Source organism: Cervus elaphus, chromosome 7 (assembly GCF_910594005.1).
Source record: "Cervus elaphus chromosome 7, mCerEla1.1, whole genome shotgun sequence".
NCBI lineage: Eukaryota > Metazoa > Chordata > Mammalia > Artiodactyla > Cervidae > Cervus > Cervus elaphus.
Window position 1 is genome coordinate 31,388,694 of NC_057821.1, and position 20,003 is coordinate 31,408,696.

The window sequence follows — 20,003 nt, forward strand, 5'->3', positions numbered from 1 at the left end:
TGTGTTTAGAGTGAGTTCCAAACAACCTCCAGTCGCAAATACCAATGGGAAAAGGAACTCGAATAAAGGGAAAATGTGAGAATTGGAGGTGCGGGGTGGGGGTGGTCATCTGTGTTTACTTTCAGGTTTAAAATCTAAATCAGGAATCTCTTCCATGGCATCAAACTGACTTGTGCTTCCAAAAGAACGATTAAAATCAGACTACGGCGACAATTCAGAGTGAGGGGTGGAGGGTAGGGGAACTGAGCAATTTCTGTCCTAACTAGAAAAGACAAGGTTCCGGATCCTTCCATTGAAGGTCACTTGTGTCATCCTAGTGAAGGCTGCGAGACAATTCCCAAGCTACCTAAGCCTTCAGCCTCCGGAACCTGGGGAGAAGGGAGGCACTCGAAACAGGTTTCCCAAGGACCCGAATTCTGCAGGAGGACATTTTTGGTCCCTCTCAATGCAGAACAACGCAAAAATACATGGAAACACGTAAATGTTAGGAAAAAATTCAGCTAAATTAATAAACTTGATTCTTGAGTCAGAGACTATCTGGTTTATGAGAATGTGATAATGAAGGGGAGACTTGGCCCTGATTCCTTTTCATGGAAATGTTGTTGTTCAGTCGCTCAGTCATATCCAACTCTTTGCCACACCATGGACTGCAGCACACCCGGCTTCCCTGTCCTTTACCATCTCCTGGAGCTTGCTCAAACTCATGTCCATTGAGTCAGTGATGCCATCCAACCAGCTCACGCTCTGTCATCCCCTTCTCCTCCTGCCTTCAATCTTTCCCAGCATCAGGGTCTTTTCTAATGAATCTGCTCTTCGCATCAGGTGGCCACAGTACTGGAGCTTCAGCTTCAGTATCAGTCCTTCTAATGAATATTCAAGATTGATTTCTTTTAGGATTGACTGGTTTGATCTTGCAGTCCAAGGGAATCTCTCCAAAACCAAGGACTTTATCTCTGTGTTCTAGGAATGGAAGTGTTTTGCTGGGGCATAAACTAGTAGAGAGAATTTCAACTATGAAAAGAACATGACCACCATGATCGAGGCGGAATATACCTCACTGGGAGTTAAAAGAAACCATTTCTTTAGGATAATAAGAATTATACCCCCCTCACCATATTCTTGCAAATGTTATTTGGTCTTGCTACCAAGGCACTTGCTATATACATCCATTTAGGCTCATAAAGGGTTTATAACTTTTAACACAGTAAATTTATTTTGAAGTTTATTGTCCTTGAATGGTCTAATCAAAGTATTGTCCCCAACCAGCAGAGTGCGCACCACTTGGGAACTTGTGAGAAATGCAAATTCTTGGGCTTGGATTCAGATCTACAGAATTAAAAACTTGCTAGGAGTGGGGCAGGCAGGCATGAGGAGATGCAGTAATCTGTTTTAATAAAAAGCCCTCTAGGTGGTTCTGATGCCCATCGAAGTGTGAGAAGTACTCTCTTAAGGAAATACTCTTAACAAAGAGAAACATGTACTGCATAAAAAAAATTATTTTTATTTCTCATTGTAATAGCAAAAAAAAGGCATTAAAAAGATAAATGTTTAAATAGTTTTGTTTTAGCTGTGTAATTGATCATTACAATGCCAGTAAAACAAAATTTGGGAAGACTTTGTAATTATTCTGGGAAAATGTTTAAAATGTAATGTTAATTGACAAGAGCAGGATGAAATGAACATGACTTCAACTATGCACAATTTTTACATATGAAATACTGAGAATAGAGAAAGAATACTTCAAAATATTGCTAGTGCTGGTTTCTGGACTAATTTCTGCAGGATTACAAGTTAATTTTGTTGTTTTTGCCTTTTACAATGTAAAGTAATCATCGAGTTTTGTAAGCGAATGGTATAACAATGTATTTTACTAATTTATTGGTTACTTAGTGATGAGTGTATGTATCTCATGGATCCCCATTAGAAGCTGACAGCAGGAAGCTGGTCTCTCAGAATGTCTTCTACTTAGGCTCCTTCTATCAGACTATCAGAATAAGGGGTCCTTCCAGACTGAGGAGGAAGTGTTACTGGCCAGTTTGCCACAGTAGCGAGATATTCGACTAAATGATGTCAAAGAGTAAGAAATTTTACATAATACGAATACACTTTGTGGTAGAAAATTTCTTTGAAAAGAGCTTTGTTCTGTACTGTTACTCATGTAAACATACAGCTCAGTTGCCAAGTAGGCAGCACAACTGCCAAGTAGTCGTGGCCGAGTGGTTAAGGCGATGGACTAGAAATCCATTGGGGTCTCCCCGCGCAGGTTCGAATCCTGCCGACTACGGTACCTTTCCCCAGGGAGAGGTTAATCCTATTGAGGCATAGCTAGTTGGGGAAGAATGCCCCTGTCTTAAAGTGAGAAGGCTTGTTCTCCAACCTGGCTCTTTATGGCTGTTGTGGAAAGGCATGAAGCATTCGGATGGTGCCCCAAACAGCATGGGAGTCTTACTACTATTATGAGCTTTAAGAAATTCTACCATACCCCAAATGGTGTTTTCTTTTCTCCCTAGGAAAGTCAGGGCTTTGGTGATGCCTTCCCTTTTTCTGTGATGAAAACCCTGCTTACAAGGCAGACAGACTTTCTTAAGAAAAAACACTTGAAACAAGCATTTCCTTGCTCAAAGAACCTCACCCTTATCAGGGATTGTCTACGTCCTTGTTCATGTACAAAAGGAAACTCCATGAAATCTTGGAGGAAGTGCAAGTGAAAGTTAAAGTTATGGTTGCCAAGTGGGGAATCCAAAATGGGTATTAATAAGCAAACCACTACACAACTAAAGAAATTAAGTAAAACCATTTCCTTTGTGATCCAACTAGATAGGGACGATGATGTTACATCTGGTGGACTTGTCCTAGGAGGGCCCAAAAGCAGTGATGGGTGTGACTGTAGATGGATCTGCCAGTTGCACTTTTTTCTTACTCTTAACTTACTGGGTCCCCAGATATTCTCTGGTGGGCAGTGATCATCCAGGTGGTGGGTCATACCTGGTGCAGTGGAAATAAAAAATGATTCATGAAGGAAAATATGGCAATAAATCATCAAGTCTTGGTAATTTCTAATCCACTCCAGGCCTTGGTCATAGGGGAATCAGTGGCAGCTAAGCAGAACATTGTTGATCCCTGCATTATTGATGACAAATAAGCGAAAGTACAGGGTCATCGATCAAAGTCAAGCTGAGTACTTAGGGTGAGACTGATTCTGGGACTTTATTCCTGGAATCAAAGGCTGCACTTGTACCATGGGGGTGCGTTTTACCTCTGTGTAATCAGGAGAAAAGCACCAGACCCAAGTTATATAAAATTTGCGGAGGAAAACTGGTTGTGACTTGAGGAAGAAGGAGCACACAGCTGATGAAGAGACCCAAGCACGATGTATTTGCTTGATCCCCTTTACATATGTACTGGCAGGTCAGGAAGTCCTAGGCTCAAGTGTTAAGGTCCCTCCTGGTCCCATACCTGAAACCAGATAAACGGAGCTTGAAGTTATCTTTGTTTCAATTTGGTGAGGACCATCTCCTTCAAACTCCATGTGGTCTCAATTCTGTACTTTTTCCTTCCTTTCCTGAACTTCCACTCAACTGCTCCTCCTTTCCTTCTCTCTCATTTGTTGTTGCTGCTGTTGTTTACTTGTTAAGCCATATTCAATTCTTTTGTGATCCCCCTGGACTGTTGCCCGCCAGGCTCCTTTGTCTATGGGTTTTCCCAGGCCCACTGGAGTGGGCTGCCATTTCCTTCTCCATCTCTCTCCTTATGTCTTCCCTTTTGTCCACCAACACTCTCATCTCCTTTCTCATTGTCTTCCACTCTTTTTTCCTCTTCTCTCTGCTCCTCTTCCCCTTCTGCTGTTACCCAGCATCTCTCAACTGAACACTTTCTCCTCTGTGTTCCTTCCTCTAGGACAAGGTGGGATCATATAAATCTATCTCTGCCTCTTCCCAACAGGTGGAGAGTCCCCATCATTCGAGGTCTTTCTCTAATGTTTTTCTGCCACAGTTTATCTTGATTTCATCCCATTCAAATACTGGAATGACCAGCAGTTGAAGAAATGAGTGTGGCCATGGGTTATAAGTAAAGCTTCTTGGATTCAACATATATTTTTTGAGCCTCTCTAAGAGAGAGTCAAGCAAGCAGTGAGGGAGTAGACAGCTGAAGTGGAAGACAAGTTAAGACTAGGTAGTGCTTGCCATTATTCTGTAGACTTCTGAAGACAGCTGGAGCAGAAAAAACAAGATATTCCTGTCCCAGGAAGCCCAGAGGGTGAGAATGGTCATGAGATCATCTCTGGTGGCTTTTTTTTTTTTTCCCTCTAGTGTCTTTTGTCTAGCGGAAACTGTTTCAGTTTTCTTGAGGAAAAGAAAAGCACACATAGCAGAGGATGGTTTCGATCCATCGACCTCTGGGTTATGGGCCCAGCACGCTTCCGCTGCGCCACTCTGCTTACACTAGGGGGAGGTGCTAGGGAATATTTTTCAACCTTGATTCTTTCGCATTTCCCCAACACTTCCAAGTTTAATATTGTCATTTTCTCTGTCTTCTTTTCACCATTCTTTTTCTTCATCTGTCTCCTCTATGCTTTTTGCTTTCTTTCTGGCCCTTATAGTCCGTGTCATTCTCAAAATATTAATGCCACACGATCTCTAGTTTGCAGTCCTCGCTCACAAATATTCAACCCTTTCTTTTGTCAAGAGGATGACAGTCATTCCTTTTGGATCAGGAATTATGATAGCTAGGTAGGGAATAATGATGGCTAGAATATCGGCTTTCCAAAACAAGAACTCAGCAAAGCCTTTTAAAACCTTTCAAGAGTCAGTTTCTCCCTCACCCAAAGCCCTTTCTTCTGGATTTCCTCTTGGTCCTGCCTTTCTCCTTTTTTCTCCTTTCCCTCCTTCCAAGCATGTACCTAGATTTATCAGGCAAAAGTGGACAATATCTCATGCTCAGCTTAAGTTAGTCCCCCCTCCTGGGTGCTACACAATTTTCTCTTGCTCTGCTGCTCTTGATTATTGGAGACCCAGAAATAAGGCTTCATTTTGCCAAAGCCCCCTTCTTGCGAGGTTCAGAGCCAACTGCGACTCCTTCCCTCCACACCCCAACCTGGAGTCATCTAGCTCTTCTCTCTATTTTCAGAGGTCTAATCATATGGCAAGCTTGTTTGAATGTGGTCTCATTGCTCAGAAACTGAGAGACTTAGGAATTAAGATAGTCCCCCAGGGATTCAATAGGTCCTGAACTGAAAACAAAAGCTCCCACCAAGGGTAGGAACAAGGCCCTTTTCTACGATGAGGATTTTGCCGCCAACTATGGGACAAGCTTTCCCTGAGGCAGGCATATTTTGTGGCAGCAAGAAGTCAAACCTCAGAAGGTGCTGACTGGTTTCCTCCTTGAACTGTCCTTCATCCTTTATATATTCTCTTCTGAATTTTGTGGAGAAGGAAATGGCAACCCACTCCGGTACTCTTGCCTGGAAAATCCTACGAACGGAGAAACCTGGTTGGCTACGGTCGATGGGGTCGCAAAGAGTCAGACACGACTGAGAGACTTCACTTCACTTCTGAATTTTGCAGATTGCTTGCCTTGTCTCCAGTAGATTCTCGGAGTTTCTGCTCTTTTCCTTATTCTTTGCCACAGAAGCTGCAGACCTAGTGTTGGCAACCCAAGACAGTGAGGAGGCAGGGGTCATCACTTCTGTCTCTGTATCCACTGCCAGTCTTCTCCTGCCAGCATTAGTGGAATAGTCTTCTCCTCCTGGAAGAGGTTCGCTTGGCCTATGCACCTGTGCTTCAGTCACTTTCTCAGAAATGGAAAGCTTTGAGCCCAGACCTGAAAGCTTCAGATGCAGGAAAGCTGTAACACCATTATGGCTAGGGACTTTGCCATTGTTAGAGCCAGTTTTGCCCTGTCAAAATCTCTGCCCAAGTTCCTAACCACGTGCTGATTTGCCATCCGTCTATCCCCATTAGTGAAATGTCTCTTCATGTCTTCTATCCATGTTCTAATTGGATTGTTGAAGTTTTTAAGAAATTTGTTGTTTCCAGAATTGTTGTGCATTTACAAGATACTGTCTTTTGTCAGGTATGTGGTGTGCAAACATTTCCTCCCAATTTGCAGCTTGCTTTTTCAACCCCTTAATAGTGTCTTTAAAAAAAAAATTTTTTTTTAAATTTATTTGTTTTTGGCTGTGCTGGGTCTTCATTTCTGCTCAGGCTTTCTCTAGTTGCAGTGAGCCACAGGCTACTACTCTTTAATTGTGGTCTGCAGGCTTCTTATTGTGGTGGATTCTCTTGTTGCAGAGCATGGATTCTAGAATGTTGGACCTCAGTAGTTGTGGCATATGGGCTCAGTACTTGAGGCTCCTGGGCTCTGGAGCACAGGCTCAATAGTGGTGTGGGCCTAGCTGCTCTGTGGCATGTGGAATCTTTCTGGATCACGGGTTGAACCCATGTCTTCTGCATTGATAGGCAGATTCTTTACCACTGAGACACCAGGGACGCCCAATGGTGTATTTTTGTGGAGTAAAAGTTTTAAATTTTGATAAGGTCCAATTTTTTCTTTTTAACAATTGGGCTTTAGTGTCAAGTCTAAAGGACAAAGATTCTGAAGATCTCCTACGTTATTCTCTGAAAGTTTTATAGTTTTACATTTTAGTTTGTGATTTATTCTAATTTTATATATGGAATGAGGTCTAGATCAACATCAAAAAAAGGTTTTTGTTTTTGCTTATGAATGTCCAATTGCTTCTGCACCATTTATTGAAAAGGCTATCTCTCTTTCTTCCAGTGAATTTTTTCTTTTTTTGTACTGTTGTCAAAAAATCAATTGGGTATATTTTGTAGAGGTCAGAATATATTTTTAATGGAAGGAAATAACTAAGACAATCACTAAACATTAGTTTGCTAGAATTTGCTTAAAATAAAGAGTGGATTGCATACTCCATATAAAAAATAATAATATATACTCTGGAAGGTTATACAAAAATTTATTTCACTGTGGAGAGAAAGTGAACAGCTAGAACATGGATAGAAGATAGACTTTATTCATTGCATATAACCTCAGTATCATTTGAACTTCATATCATGATTATTATGTTTAATTATTATAAATATTAAAATTCTTAATAGGCAAGGAAAATAAACTTTGTATGAGTTGATCACTGCCTTTTGGTAGAGATAGTTTCCAGTCAAGAATTTTGCTTTCTTTAGATAGCATTTACTTCTGGCTCTTTACCCCATAAACATGCTGGAGTTGTGTGGAGCAAGCATGGAGTTATTGATCGATTTCCCTCAGACAGATAAAAATATGTGTGTTAGAGATATACAGGTTATAGTTACATATGAGAAAAGAGATCCCTGAAAAGGTAAAAATTTCATGGAGAAGCAAGTAGGATTTTGAAAGCAGGAAACACCAAGGTATCTCTGAAGTTAGGACTCTTCTCAGGGGAAAAGAAAATATATTAGGATTCAGGTCAAACCTATTGGAAAATGCAATAATTATGACTTGGTTTTTTCTGGCAAGGGTGAGTTAATTGCAGGATTGTAAGCTGGAAAGGGTAGTAACTGCCTGCATCTTGGCTAGAGTTCCTGTTTGTGTTTGGACTTGCAACTCCAGAATTTGTCAAAAAGCATAGTATTAAGAAGGAATTATTTCATAAGTAACAACCACGTAGTCGGCAGGATTCGAACCTGCGCGGGGAGACCCCAATGGATTTCTAGTCCATCGCCTTAACCACTCGGCCACGACTACACAATAAGACAACATCCTAGGAGAATAAATAGCCGTGTTGAAGCTTAGCTTTCATAAAATTAAATCACATACCAGAAATATTGAGTCACATATCAGAAAGTGTATTTGCAGTCAATGTGACCATTCTTTGATGTCATTTGAGTGATTATCATGCTGTTACCAGGGAAAACATTATCCTCAGAACTGGAAAGAGACCTCATTTGATGGGTTATTGGAGTGAGATCAGTGTCTGCTCTGTCAGCCTCTGGTGGAGATTCATGAAATACACCACAAAGTGGAACAAACTTTAACATTCACTTCAGAATTACATGTAATAACAATGATTAAAAGAAACAAACACACTAGAACTTAAGTCCACACACAGTGATGATAGTGATTTTCAATAAAACTTTCTTCCCTGGTATAGTAGTAAGTGAGACTCGGTCATTGGGAAGACAGATGTTGGGTTCATTTCAGACAAATCTATTAAGACAGAAGGAATTTGTTTGGAACCCACATATCTTTTCATAGTCATTTTATGTGTTCCCAAAACAACAAAATAGAGTTAACAAATTGTTCTAATTCAATGGTCGTGCAGTTATTAAGACAGAGACTCAAATTATTTTTTGCCTCAAAATCCCATGGTAAAATAAAACTTGTTCACCCTGTCACAGAGAGATTGGCCCTGACTCAAAGCTAACAACTGTCGAAACCATGTCAGGGATTCATAAATACTGTTAGAGAACATAGACACAAGACTAAGAACCCTCTTCATTGAAGAGTCTCCTTTATGTTACAAAACCTATTTTCAACTAATAAGCATTTTTAACTAACAAAGGTTACTAAACTGTAATTAAGCAAAAAGTTGCTGAATAAATATCACCTTTGAAATATGGCTGCGTGAGTCATTAACCTCAATTTTGTATATTAGGAAGCCAAAGTTCATCCATGCCTGAAGCTATAATCCCAGTCAAACCAGTTCTTAGAGCATCCCTTTTTCAGAGGGATAAAGGGTGTGGGTTTCTCAGTATACATTTGGGACACTAGAATGAAACATATGTAGGTCCAACAGAATGGAATGGAACCTTGTTCAACCAAAGGTTGAACCTCCATTTCAGGTCCCTTTCAATCCTTACTCTAAGATCTCCACTGAGAAGAAGCCCTTGATTTGTGATAGTCTCCCTTTCTTGTTGAAAAAGGAAGCATGCAAAAGGGAAACAGATGCTAGACAACTTTGTTCTCTTAATTCTTAATGAATATTCTGAATTCCATTTTTCCAATTTCCATTTACTGCTGTTGCCACTTTTCATTTCAAAGTCATAGATGTCTCATAGTAGCATTTAATTTAGGATGTTCTGTTGCTTCTGAAAGACTAAGAGATGTAGCAAAAGAAATATCAAAAATTTATAAAATATTTAAGGAAAATAATGGATTAATTGACCAACTACTTTTTTGAGACGTTTAAATGATGCCAAGAAAACAAAAGAGACAAAAGGATGTGCTAAAGGGATGTACTATTTAAAGGACACACAGCAGTTAGATTCATAAATGGGGTTAGTTTCCACTACATTAGCTTATGTAATTGAAAGTGATGACTTAACCAGTTCATTTCTTCAAAAACACGTATGCTAGCAGGCAGAATGATGAATACAGAAGTAGTTTCATATGAGACATATAAACAAAGATATATGGAAGCACTAATATTACCATTGCATTTTCTTAAACAATAATATTATGGCAAAGACACTATAAGGGGCACTGAAGAAGGGGAATGAAGGATGGAACTTGAGGGCTTTTCAAAGGAGGAGACACAGACAGGCAATCTTTAAGGATGCACGGGATTTCAGGAGGTGAAGAACCTGGGAGTGACAACACTGGATAAGCTAATAATCAATTTTACATTTGAGGAACTCTATCTTGACTTTAAGGCTGCACCTTGACTTTGAGGACAGCAAATCAGCCAATCAGAGATGAATGATTCCCACAACTGAAACAAACGTAAAAAGACATGGTGAAGGAGGCTCATGGACTTTCTGGCCTCTGCCTTCCTAGAAATAGAAACTTTGGAGGCTTGACAATGCTCCTGATGCTGAAACAGGAGCTATTTGTGATGCTGGGTAAGAGCTATCCCCCTACTGTCCTGAAAGAGGAGCTGGGAGCAGGACTCACTGGGCTTTCACAGACACTCCTGAGTAAGTTAGCAAAGAGTGCCCTGAAATAGAAAGTTTACTTATAGCAGCACTAGCTCCGAAAGCTCCAAGAAGTGCATGCCAAGAAGACTTCTATGTTGGACCATAACCTATTGTTTTCAGTGTAGACCCTCCCTTGGTTTCAATCTTCTATTAACTCAGTTGTATGTTCTCTTCACACTCTAAATCTGTGATGTCCAATACTTTAGCCACTTGTGACATGTGACTATTGAGCACTTGGTCCTACTTGAGCTCTAAGTGAAAGATACACAGCAGACTTTGAAGATTTTGTATGAAAAAAAACAAAGTAAACTATCACACTGTCAACTTTTCAAATTTCTTACATATTGAAATGATATTTTGAATATGTTGGGTTAAAATAAAATATATTATTAAAATGAATTATGCCTGTCTCTTTTTACTTTTTAATATGGCTACTAGAAAATTTTAAATTAAATCAGTGGCTCAGATTTATTTCAACTGGAAATGTACTTCCTAATTTACATTCTCTGTTGCAATTGCTGTAATTCTTGTTTTTCTTACACTGTTCACCAGTTTTATTTTTGGTTTTATTTTCCTTATTTATAAGAAATTTCAGTGATTTAAAACTAAAAAGAAAGGGATTCCCCTGGTGGTCCAGTGGTTAAGACTCCTTGCTCCCAATGCAGGAGGCTTGGGTTCCACCCCTGGTTGGGGAACTAAAATCCCATATGCTGCAGGGTATAGCCAAAAAAGAAAAAAAAAAAAGAAAGAAAATGTAATGAGAAAAGTTCTAGAATCCTAACAGAAGCATTCAGAAACCAGATTACAGGCTGATATTCCACAAAGCAAGATTCTGTGTAATAGTCAGTCCTGGCTCAGGATCTCTATTCCAGCCCCCAGAACTGGAGCTTCATTTTCCATGGGAGTCCTCCAGAAAGCAGTATCTGGAAAGAGAAGAACTTCTGCTTATACTATCAACATTCTCTCTAAGGTATCTTTTTGAACAAATTTTTATTTTTAAATTCTGTACATTGATGTCATGTGGGTTACTTTCCACAACTCTAAAGTTAGGAATTGTTTCCACAGAAGGGCTTTAATATTTCATGACTTTGACATTCCAGAATTCTATTTAGTTTTTGAGAGTCAAAGCAACCTGTATGCTGAAGGTAAGAGACGGAGTGATGAGAAATGATGCATTTTGCAAAGAAATATCAAGTTCATCCTCTGGAAATCCAGGTCTTAAAAGCCAAAACCAAGTTATTTTCATCAAGCAGACCCTGCTCAGCAAAGAGGACTTACCACAACTCAACATCACTGACCCTCCTGAGGTTGCAACCTGATGTTTTTTGACTACTTCATTCCTCTGAACACATGCATGAAAGAGGAAAGTATCTGGCGTTTAATCAATGAATATGGAACGCATTGGATTTAAGAAAAATTAATAGATGCATTCTTGAGATGCACTAAAGTATGACAACTGTGCAGATCTCCACAAGAGAAGTGAGGATCAGTCCCATTAAATTGCCAAGTGAGATAATCTAATTTTCCTAGGAATTCCTAGGAAGGCACTCAAGCGTGGTTGACGTTGCTTTAACACTTCAGTACATTAACTCACACATGTTAATGACCCAATGGGATTTTGCATCTGAACTCTGTGCCCAGAATGTATCAAAACCTCATCTCACTTTTAGCTCCTCTCTCTTTACCAGCGTCCTGGACCCCAGGACAAGTTAGTCTGGCATAATGTTGTCGACTTTTTTGGTTTGGCTACCAAAAGAACGGCTTAAATAATTTCTTCAGTTATGTAGTGGCTTGCCTATTAAAATCCAGTTTGGATTCATGACCATAGATGTGAGTTCTGGCTTTCACTTATATGTGATCCAAGATTTCGTGGAGTTTCCTTTTGTACATGAACAAGGGCATACATGACTGGAGAAGAGTCCTGATAAAGGGGAAAGGTTTCTGCCAAGTTTTTTCTTTAGGAAAGGCCGCCTTCTAAGCAGGATTTTGACTGGAGAAAAGAGGAAGGTACCATCAAAGCCTGGGCTCTTCTAGTGGGGAAAGAAAGCGCCATTAGGGCTGTGGTCGAATTACTTAAAATTAATAATAAATTAGACTGCTATTTGGGGGTATAATCCCTGTGTTTCCAGTGGCAGGGAGCCTTTCACCGGCAACATAAAGAGCCAGGTTGGAGAACAATCCAGCTTCTCTCTTTAAGGTAACAGCATTCTTCCCCAACTGGCTATGTCTCAATAGAGAAGGGTGTCGTAGTCGGCAGGATTCGAACCTGCGCGGGGAGACCCCAATGGATTTCTAGTCCATCGCCTTAACCACTCGGCCACGACTACTTAGACAGTAGTAGGCCCGTTGGCCTAAGTAGCTGTAGAGAACTTCAATTCTCTTCAGAATATCACATCTTCCATCAGAAAGTGTATTTGTATTAAGCAGTTTCTTGCCCTTTGGCATCATTTAGACACACAGGCTATTGTGTCAAATTGGCAGGTAACACTTCCTCCTCAAACTGCAAGGATCTCTTATTCTGATGGTCTGAAGGGAGGAGACTAATGTTTTGTTGTTTGCTTTTTTATCGCTTCCTTTGCTGTGCAGAAGCTTTTTAATTTGATATAGTTCCACTTGTTTATTTTTGCTTTTGTTGCTTTTACTTTTGGTGCCAAATCCAAAAAAATCATTACCAAGATCTATGTCAAGGAGCTTAAAACGACTTACAGACTTGAAAGTAAGATCTAAAAGCATAAAACCATTGGAATGGGAGGAAATATTTGCAAATCATATATCTGATAAGGGTTTAACATCCAAAATATAGAAAGAACTCATACAAGTGAAAGGCGAGAAAACCATCTGATTTTAAAATGGATAGAAGATCCAAATAAATCTGTCTTCCAAAGACATACATACGGCCAACAGGTACATGAAAAGATGCTCAACATCATTAATCATCAGATGAATGCAAATCAAAACTACAATGAGATAGCATCTCACATCTGTTATAATGCCTATTATCCAGAAAACAAGAAATAATAAATGTTGGCAAGGATGGGGACCTCTGTGCACTGTTGGTGGGAAGATAAGTTGGTGCAGCCACTGTGGAAAATGTATGGAGATTGCTCAAAAAATTAAAAATAGAACTATCATATGATCCAGCAATTTCACTTCTGGACATTTATCTGAAGAAAACAAAAAACCTTAATTTGAAAAGTATATATGTACTCCCATGTTCATTGCAGCACTGTTTACAACAGCCAAAGTATGAAAATCTCTGTCCATCAATGGATGAAGGGATAAAGAGGTTATAGTATACATACAACGGAATATTATTCAGCCATAAAAAAGAATAAAATCTTGCCATCTATTGCAACATGGATGGACCTTGAGGGAATGATGCTAAGTGAAATAAGCCAGTTAGGAAAGACAAATACCTTTTATATGTGGAATCTAAAAAAAGAAAAAATAAAAAGTTTATAAATACAGAGAACAGATGAGAGGTTACCAAAGGTAAAGGTGGGCTAGGGCAAGTGGGAGAAATGGAGGAAAGGGATCAAAAAGGTAAATAATTTTTAAAAAAAAAAATTAGGGATGTATCCATTACCATCAAACCTTTCTACAGAGGACAGGTACTAGAGAACCTCCCAAGGACCCTGGCTCTCTCTTCACCAATCTGTTTCCTAGGGGGTTTTGTAAGGGAGCCCTCGAGGAAGATAATAGAGGGAAGATGAGTGGGTATCACATGTGACAAATCCATTGCAAGTTCCCTATGTGTTTTAAAACAATCTAAGACATCGACATCTTTCTCTACCTCATACCAAAGAAATCTTGGATTCTTCATTTACTGTAGTTCTACTGACTTCAGGTTACAGTCAACTTACCATGCACACTGTTATAATTCCCAACTGTTCTAGCTAACACACTAACTTCAGAATCTTCATTAGGGGTACCCATATTGATAAATTTGATTCAGTTCTACATTGTGTTTCTTTTTTCCTGATCTATCACTCCCCCACACACTACTCTGGTTTTCTTTTGATATGAATTAGCATTATATTACATTCTTTCAGTATGTAAAATAGAAATGTATAGTGATTCCCTGAGTCCTATAGGCAGTGCAAGGTGGTGGGGGTAGGTCTTGAAAAAAATCAATATCCTCAAGCAAGGTAACTACTTCAGGTGAGATTTTTACCTGGTTTTTAAGCAAGGATAGGCTGCTGCTGCTGCTAAGTCGCTTCAGTAGTGTCTGACTCTGTGCAACCCCATAGACAGCAGCCCACCAGGCTCCTCCGTCCCTGAGATTCTCTAGACAAGAACACTGGAGTGGGTTGCCATTTCCTTCTCCAATGCATGAAAGTGAAAAGTGAAAATGAAGTTGCTCAGTCGTGTCTTAACTCTTCAAGACCCCATGGACTGTAGCCTACCAGGCTCCTCCATCCATGGGATTTTCCAGGCAGGAGTACTGGAGTGGGTTGCCATTTCCTTCTCAAGGATAGGCTAGTGTTTTGGAATAGAGGGTAGGCTGCTTCTGCTGGCAAGAATATTTTTAGGAAAGAAGCATCACTGACCGTGGTACTTTGAACAAAATACACCAAAATGTCCCCTTTCCATTCTCAGGTACCCTTCTTTCTGAAGAATAAGGAGGAGGAGAAGGGGGCGGGGGGAGGAGAGAAAAGAAAAAGAGGGAAAAGAGAGCCCTAGTGTTTGTGGAGTGTCTTCCTTAAGAGCACTGGTATTTGTGGAGTGTCTTCCTTAAGCAAAGTACTTACCATGGTAAAACATAGCAAAGAAGCCTTACCTTCTTTTACATAAAGTAAAGAGACCGAGGTACACAGTAGTTTTACATCTTGAAAATTACGCAGTTAGACATTCACAGAGTGAAGAATTCAGCCCCAGAGTGTCTCCGTTCCCCATCCCACCATGCTGGCTCCACTGCGCCAACAGAAGTAGAAGGTGGCTCCCTGAGGACTCCACTGCCTAGAGCGGGTGTTGACATTGTTAGGTTGTTTCTCCATTTTTTGAAATCAAGTATTGGAATTGAATTAGTAAATGTTTTTATTATGGAGTCCTATATTTAAAAAATAGTATTGTGGACATCCTTAGTATAGAAATCAGTGCCAACTGAGGTCCTTTGTACCTATTAAATTTTCATGGCTTTATAAGTAAATGAACTCAGGGAAGGTGAGGAAATGTATACCTACAACGAAGGGTTTTGAGGCCCCAGGGATATACATCGACCAGGAAGCAGTCTCTGATAATGGCGTTCATGCAGGACTTTGCATAAACTGTATCTTTGGTAGACATGAAAATATGGCCTTTCCCTAAACTTCTAAGGAGTTAAGATTTCAAATTACAATCAGGCAGTTGGTGTCTTCATAAAAGCAGTGTATCTGTTAGGCTGAAGTAACAGCAAACATAAGAACACAACAAAGAAACAAAAGGTATGGGTAGGTAGCTTTCCCCCCTTTATTTTAGCAATTTGCTTTTCCAGATTGCTCACTAACATCTATTGGTAATTGAAAGTTCAGCTAAGAACAAAAAATAGATAGCTAAAATGAGAATAAGAATTTCAGCTATTAACATAGAGTGAAAAATCTCCTTAATATGCTTCATATGTTGAAATACTATGAATCAATTAAAGCGTGGGTGGATTTTCACTTTCAAGGGCTTCAATAATTAAGAATGTGAGAAAACAGTAATTTGTGTGTATTTTATGTAATGTTAATAATTAGTAAAAATTCAATTAGTTAATATAAAATTAATATAACAAGAGCATTCTTTAGCTAATAGCAGTAGAAAGAACATCAAACACATTCCCAACAAGCATTTATAACATTTTCATTAGAATATGATGAGGAATAACGTGGATGTGATTGCATCTTAATTCTTTACTTCTAGACTATTTTAAAAACAAACTAAAAAACTAGTTTTACTTTTGGCTTTGAGTATTGAAAGTTGTACTTTAAAATTCTTCCTATTTGGTATCAAGACAATTTAAAACAGAATGTATACTTGGCCATTTTAAACTTTCACAAGGTAGAAAAACTCCAAAATGATGTAGTAAAGTCTATAAACAAAAGGCAAAACGTGAATTGCAGATTCCCTGCCAACTCTCCCTAAAAGGAAAACTAGAAAGATAAGTAAAGTCAGAAAGTAAAAGAACCTAGGTTCCACCGAGATTTGAACTCGGATCGCTGGATTCAGAGTCCAGAGTGCTAACCATTACACCATGGAACCCCACGGCTGGAAAACCGATAGCACTCCTTCCTGATACCATATAGCTTCAGTTCTGCAATAACACGTCCTCTGAAAAGCCGAAATTTGCATCCTCATCCTTGTTTTCTCTATCTGCCTCCATGGCACACACCCCTTTTCTTAGGCGCACCAGAGCTCCTAGTGCAAAAGTAGAGCAAATCGGTTTCTCGGGATAGAAGTGGTAGGTCCGTGCTTTCTCGCGCTCCTCCCTGCCTTTTCTGTAGCTCACGGGGCGGCTCTCCGCGCGACCACAGTCAGCCGGGCTGCCCAGAAGCAGTGACCCGCGCTCCGATACGGTGTTTGCAGAGCCGCGCTCCCTGCTGGCGTTGTCGGAGGAACGGCTGGGCTAGCTGCATCCCCAGTGTTTGTCCCGAATTCTCGACTTCGAACGTAAGGGACGTTCTTGGAAGTTGAATTTCGTGAGACATAAATTGTGAATGACTTCATTTGACGTGGTGTGCCAACCAGTCCTGGCGCTGTGGCAGAGGCGGACCGGGGGGCGGAGAGAGTGGGATGCCAAGAGATGACTTCTGTTTCTCTGAACGCTTCCACCTCGTGGAGACCAAGGGTAAAGCACTTTGAATGTTTTCAAAACAGGGTTTTGTAACTTGGTTCTCACTGAGAAAGCTGTTGTTCAGTCGCTCAGTGTCCGACTGTTAGCGACCCCATGGACTGCAGCACACCAGGCTTCCCCGTCCTTCATTAAACCCCTGTCCCGAAGTTTGCTCAAACTCATGTCCATTGAGTCAGTGATGCCATTCAGCCACCTCACCCTCTGTCGCCCCCTTCTCCTCTTGCCCTCAATCTTTCCCAGCCTCAGGGTCTTTTCCAATGAGTTGGCTCTTTGCATCATGTGGCCAAAGTATTGGGGTTTCAGCTTCAGCATCAGTCCTTCCAATGAATCGTTAGGGTTGATTTCCTCCAGGATTTACTGGTTTGATCTCCCTGAGGTCCAAGGGACTCTCAAAGAGTCTTCTCCAGCACCACAGTTCCAAAGCTGTGACCTACCTCTTTCATGGGCAGTGAAGTTTTCCTGATGTCAAGCAGGAGACTTGACAGGACTGTTTATTGCCTTAGGGGAAGGCAACAGCAGGAAATGGAAGAATCCGGACTGTCAACCCAAAGGGTTGAGGAGAAAAGCAAACGTCTTTACTAAAAGTAAATAATTGTAGCTATGCGGGTTTGAACCTTCCCAACAAAAGCCCGGGAGAAGTATCGGCATTCAGCCAAGACTGTTCGAGTTACATAAAGATGCCTGAAATACAGAAGAAATACTTCCAGGTTGAAGAGGCCGCACTGTAACTGCCCCCTCTGCATTATGTAACATCTCCTGGCAGTAGCAGTTGTCTCTCCTCCATAACTCCAGATGCCTGCTGCCAGAAGGTGATTCCACCCACTGGGTTCTGATTTCCCATTAGAGACACCCAGATTTAAGTTCTCATGAGGTCTCTGTTTCCTGGTTATCCCTTCCCACCACCAACTATAATGCATTTCTGAAAAGATATTTATTAACTTCATAAATGATTTAGTTTAGTCAGGTAGAGATTTCTAGAGTGGAAATCACTTTATCATAGAACTTGGTGAGCATGACTCCTTTGTCTTCTAGATATTGCTGTGGTGATGAGGTTAAATGCCATTCTTAAATAATGTAGACACTTGGGTAGATTCTTAGTCTTTTTCGTTCATTGTGTTGAGCAATAAGTGGAACTTTTAGGTCTGGTGAATTTTGGGGGGCATTTATAAGTAATTGTCACCCTTTATTTTCTTTGTTGTCTTGTCCTGGAACACTTTCAATCAGACATAGCTGGACTTCCTAGAATGAGCTTTTAATTTATCTACCATTTTCCTATTTTCCATCTTTCTTTTCTCTTCCTCTTTATGAGAAAATTTTCCAACTTTATCTTCCAACTCTTCCATCAAACTTTTTCCTATCACCACAGTTTTTAAAATTTCAAGACTTCTTGTTCTCTTGACGCTCTTTCAAAAATAACAGCATCCTATTATTGTCCCATAGGTGCAAAATGTTCTCTTATTTCTCTGAGAAAATTAATAATAGTTTTTTTTTCCCTTCTGTTATTTACTAGTTTCTAGTTCCATCAGGCTCTTTCTTCTATTTATTTGCTTTGGTACATATCATTCCTCAGAATTCTGGTGGCCCCTTAGCAGTCCAATCCTATTTAAGAGGTAGCCTGCAAAACCTAATTGGTATTATGAACCTGATACACCAGCAGATGGACCCATTTTAGAGTGATTGTATATGACAGACCATTGTAATCAGGATGCCTGATATGTCCTCTGTGATTTGGTTTTTCCATGACTGTTTTCTCAGAGATTAGTTTCCTTTAATCTTGTTTTTTTCCCCCCAATTCCTATTAGCTTTTCCAAGGATCTGAAATATCCTTTACAGATGTTAATAACTTTATAATTGGTAGCTTTCCACCTTGCAGACAGTAAGGTTTCAGCTTTATTCACTCTGCTAACTCAGTTACTATTTATTGAACTCTTTTCTGCCTCCCCAAATGTTGCTGGTAATTGTAATGTTCACCTCAATCCATGTTCCATCCTCCATAGTTGTCTATGGGAGTTGTCTATGGGAATAAGTTATCCAGCCAGCATCTATATCTGCATCTCAATTTGCATAATAATTTGCATAACAATCTGCATAACAGTTTGCATCTCAGGGTGGCTGAGTGATTAGTCATAACGAACAGATTATGAATGCAAAAGTAACATGTACCCCTAGGCTTTAAAGAGGTGTGGACTTTCTCCAGCCTTACGAGATAGCAGATCCTTAAGATAGAAGAAGCCTGGGTCCCTGAATCACCACAAGGGCAAAATGGGCTCCCCTTTCTTTGCTGACTTAAAAGTCCACAGTAGACTCTTACACGAGTAAAAACTAAATCTCAACTGCATCAAGATACTGAAATTTGGGGAGGTAAACAATGTTTCTTACCATCTGTCATTTGCTTTCATGCTCTTTTCATCACTGTGGGATTACTTCTTTTTAAATTATTTTTATTGTTAACTTATTAGCATCATAAGAAAACAAACATAAAGCCCTGGGTTTCACCACTGTAGCAAACATAATTCCTTTAAAAATGACCACTTGACCTAAATGTTTGATTACAGAGTAATATGAAAGCCTTGTATCTAGATATTATATTTCTCTTGTTCCAGCAATAAAATCACTATTTCTGCTTCTTCATTTTTAAAACTTGAGTAATGATGTCTGCTTCACATTAGAAAAACAAAAAAACAACCCACAATCGCACAACCAAGAAACCACACTAGCAACACTTCTGTGTATTTTCTCCCATCCTCAAAAATTTTACATAATTGAGGTCATATAGCATATACATTTTTTATCCTACTCTTTTCATTTAACACTATATATCTTGTACTTTTTCCCTGAGCCATTCACAACTTCTTACAAAATACTGTCTTTAATGGCTTGGTAATATTCTTCCAGGTATATATAACCCAAGTTATATAATCATCCCTCTCTCCATTGTTGGAAATGTTTATTTTATTGTTATAACTAAAAGTATCATATATGTCTTTGCACATAAATGATTTCTTTTAGTTTAGATTACCTCCCTAGGAGAGTTTTCTCCAAAATTAGTTTACTATATGAAAGGGAGTAACTACTGGATGGATCAAAAAGTTCGTTTGAGTTTTACAGAAAAGCCTGAATGAACATTTTGGCCAACCCAATATTTGTACGAGGCTCTCTGGTGGAATTTAGAAGTGCTAAAGTGGCAAGAAGGATCTTGTTTCAAGCATAAACAGACAGGAGCAATGCTTCATAGGGCTGTCTTAACAAACTACCGTTAAAGTGGGTGGCTTAAGACAGTA

General features: G+C 39.7%; 5 non-coding genes across 5 annotated transcripts; 1 reads left to right on the plus strand and 4 right to left on the minus strand.

Moving 5' to 3' along the window:
* Nucleotides 1-2,202: 2,202 nt before the first annotated feature.
* Nucleotides 2,203-2,284, plus strand: TRNAS-AGA. The gene has a single exon. It is a non-coding gene; the product is annotated as a tRNA-Ser (tRNA).
* A 2,082-nt stretch (nt 2,285-4,366) lies between these two features.
* Nucleotides 4,367-4,438, minus strand: TRNAM-CAU. Its single transcript has one exon. It is a non-coding gene; the product is annotated as a tRNA-Met (tRNA).
* A 3,220-nt stretch (nt 4,439-7,658) lies between these two features.
* Nucleotides 7,659-7,740, minus strand: TRNAS-AGA. The gene has a single exon. It is a non-coding gene; the product is annotated as a tRNA-Ser (tRNA).
* Nucleotides 7,741-12,156: 4,416 nt separating this feature from the next.
* On the minus strand, nt 12,157-12,238 carry TRNAS-AGA. The gene has a single exon. It is a non-coding gene; the product is annotated as a tRNA-Ser (tRNA).
* A 3,820-nt stretch (nt 12,239-16,058) lies between these two features.
* On the minus strand, nt 16,059-16,130 carry TRNAQ-CUG. Its single transcript has one exon. It is a non-coding gene; the product is annotated as a tRNA-Gln (tRNA).
* Nucleotides 16,131-20,003: the final 3,873 nt, after the last annotated feature.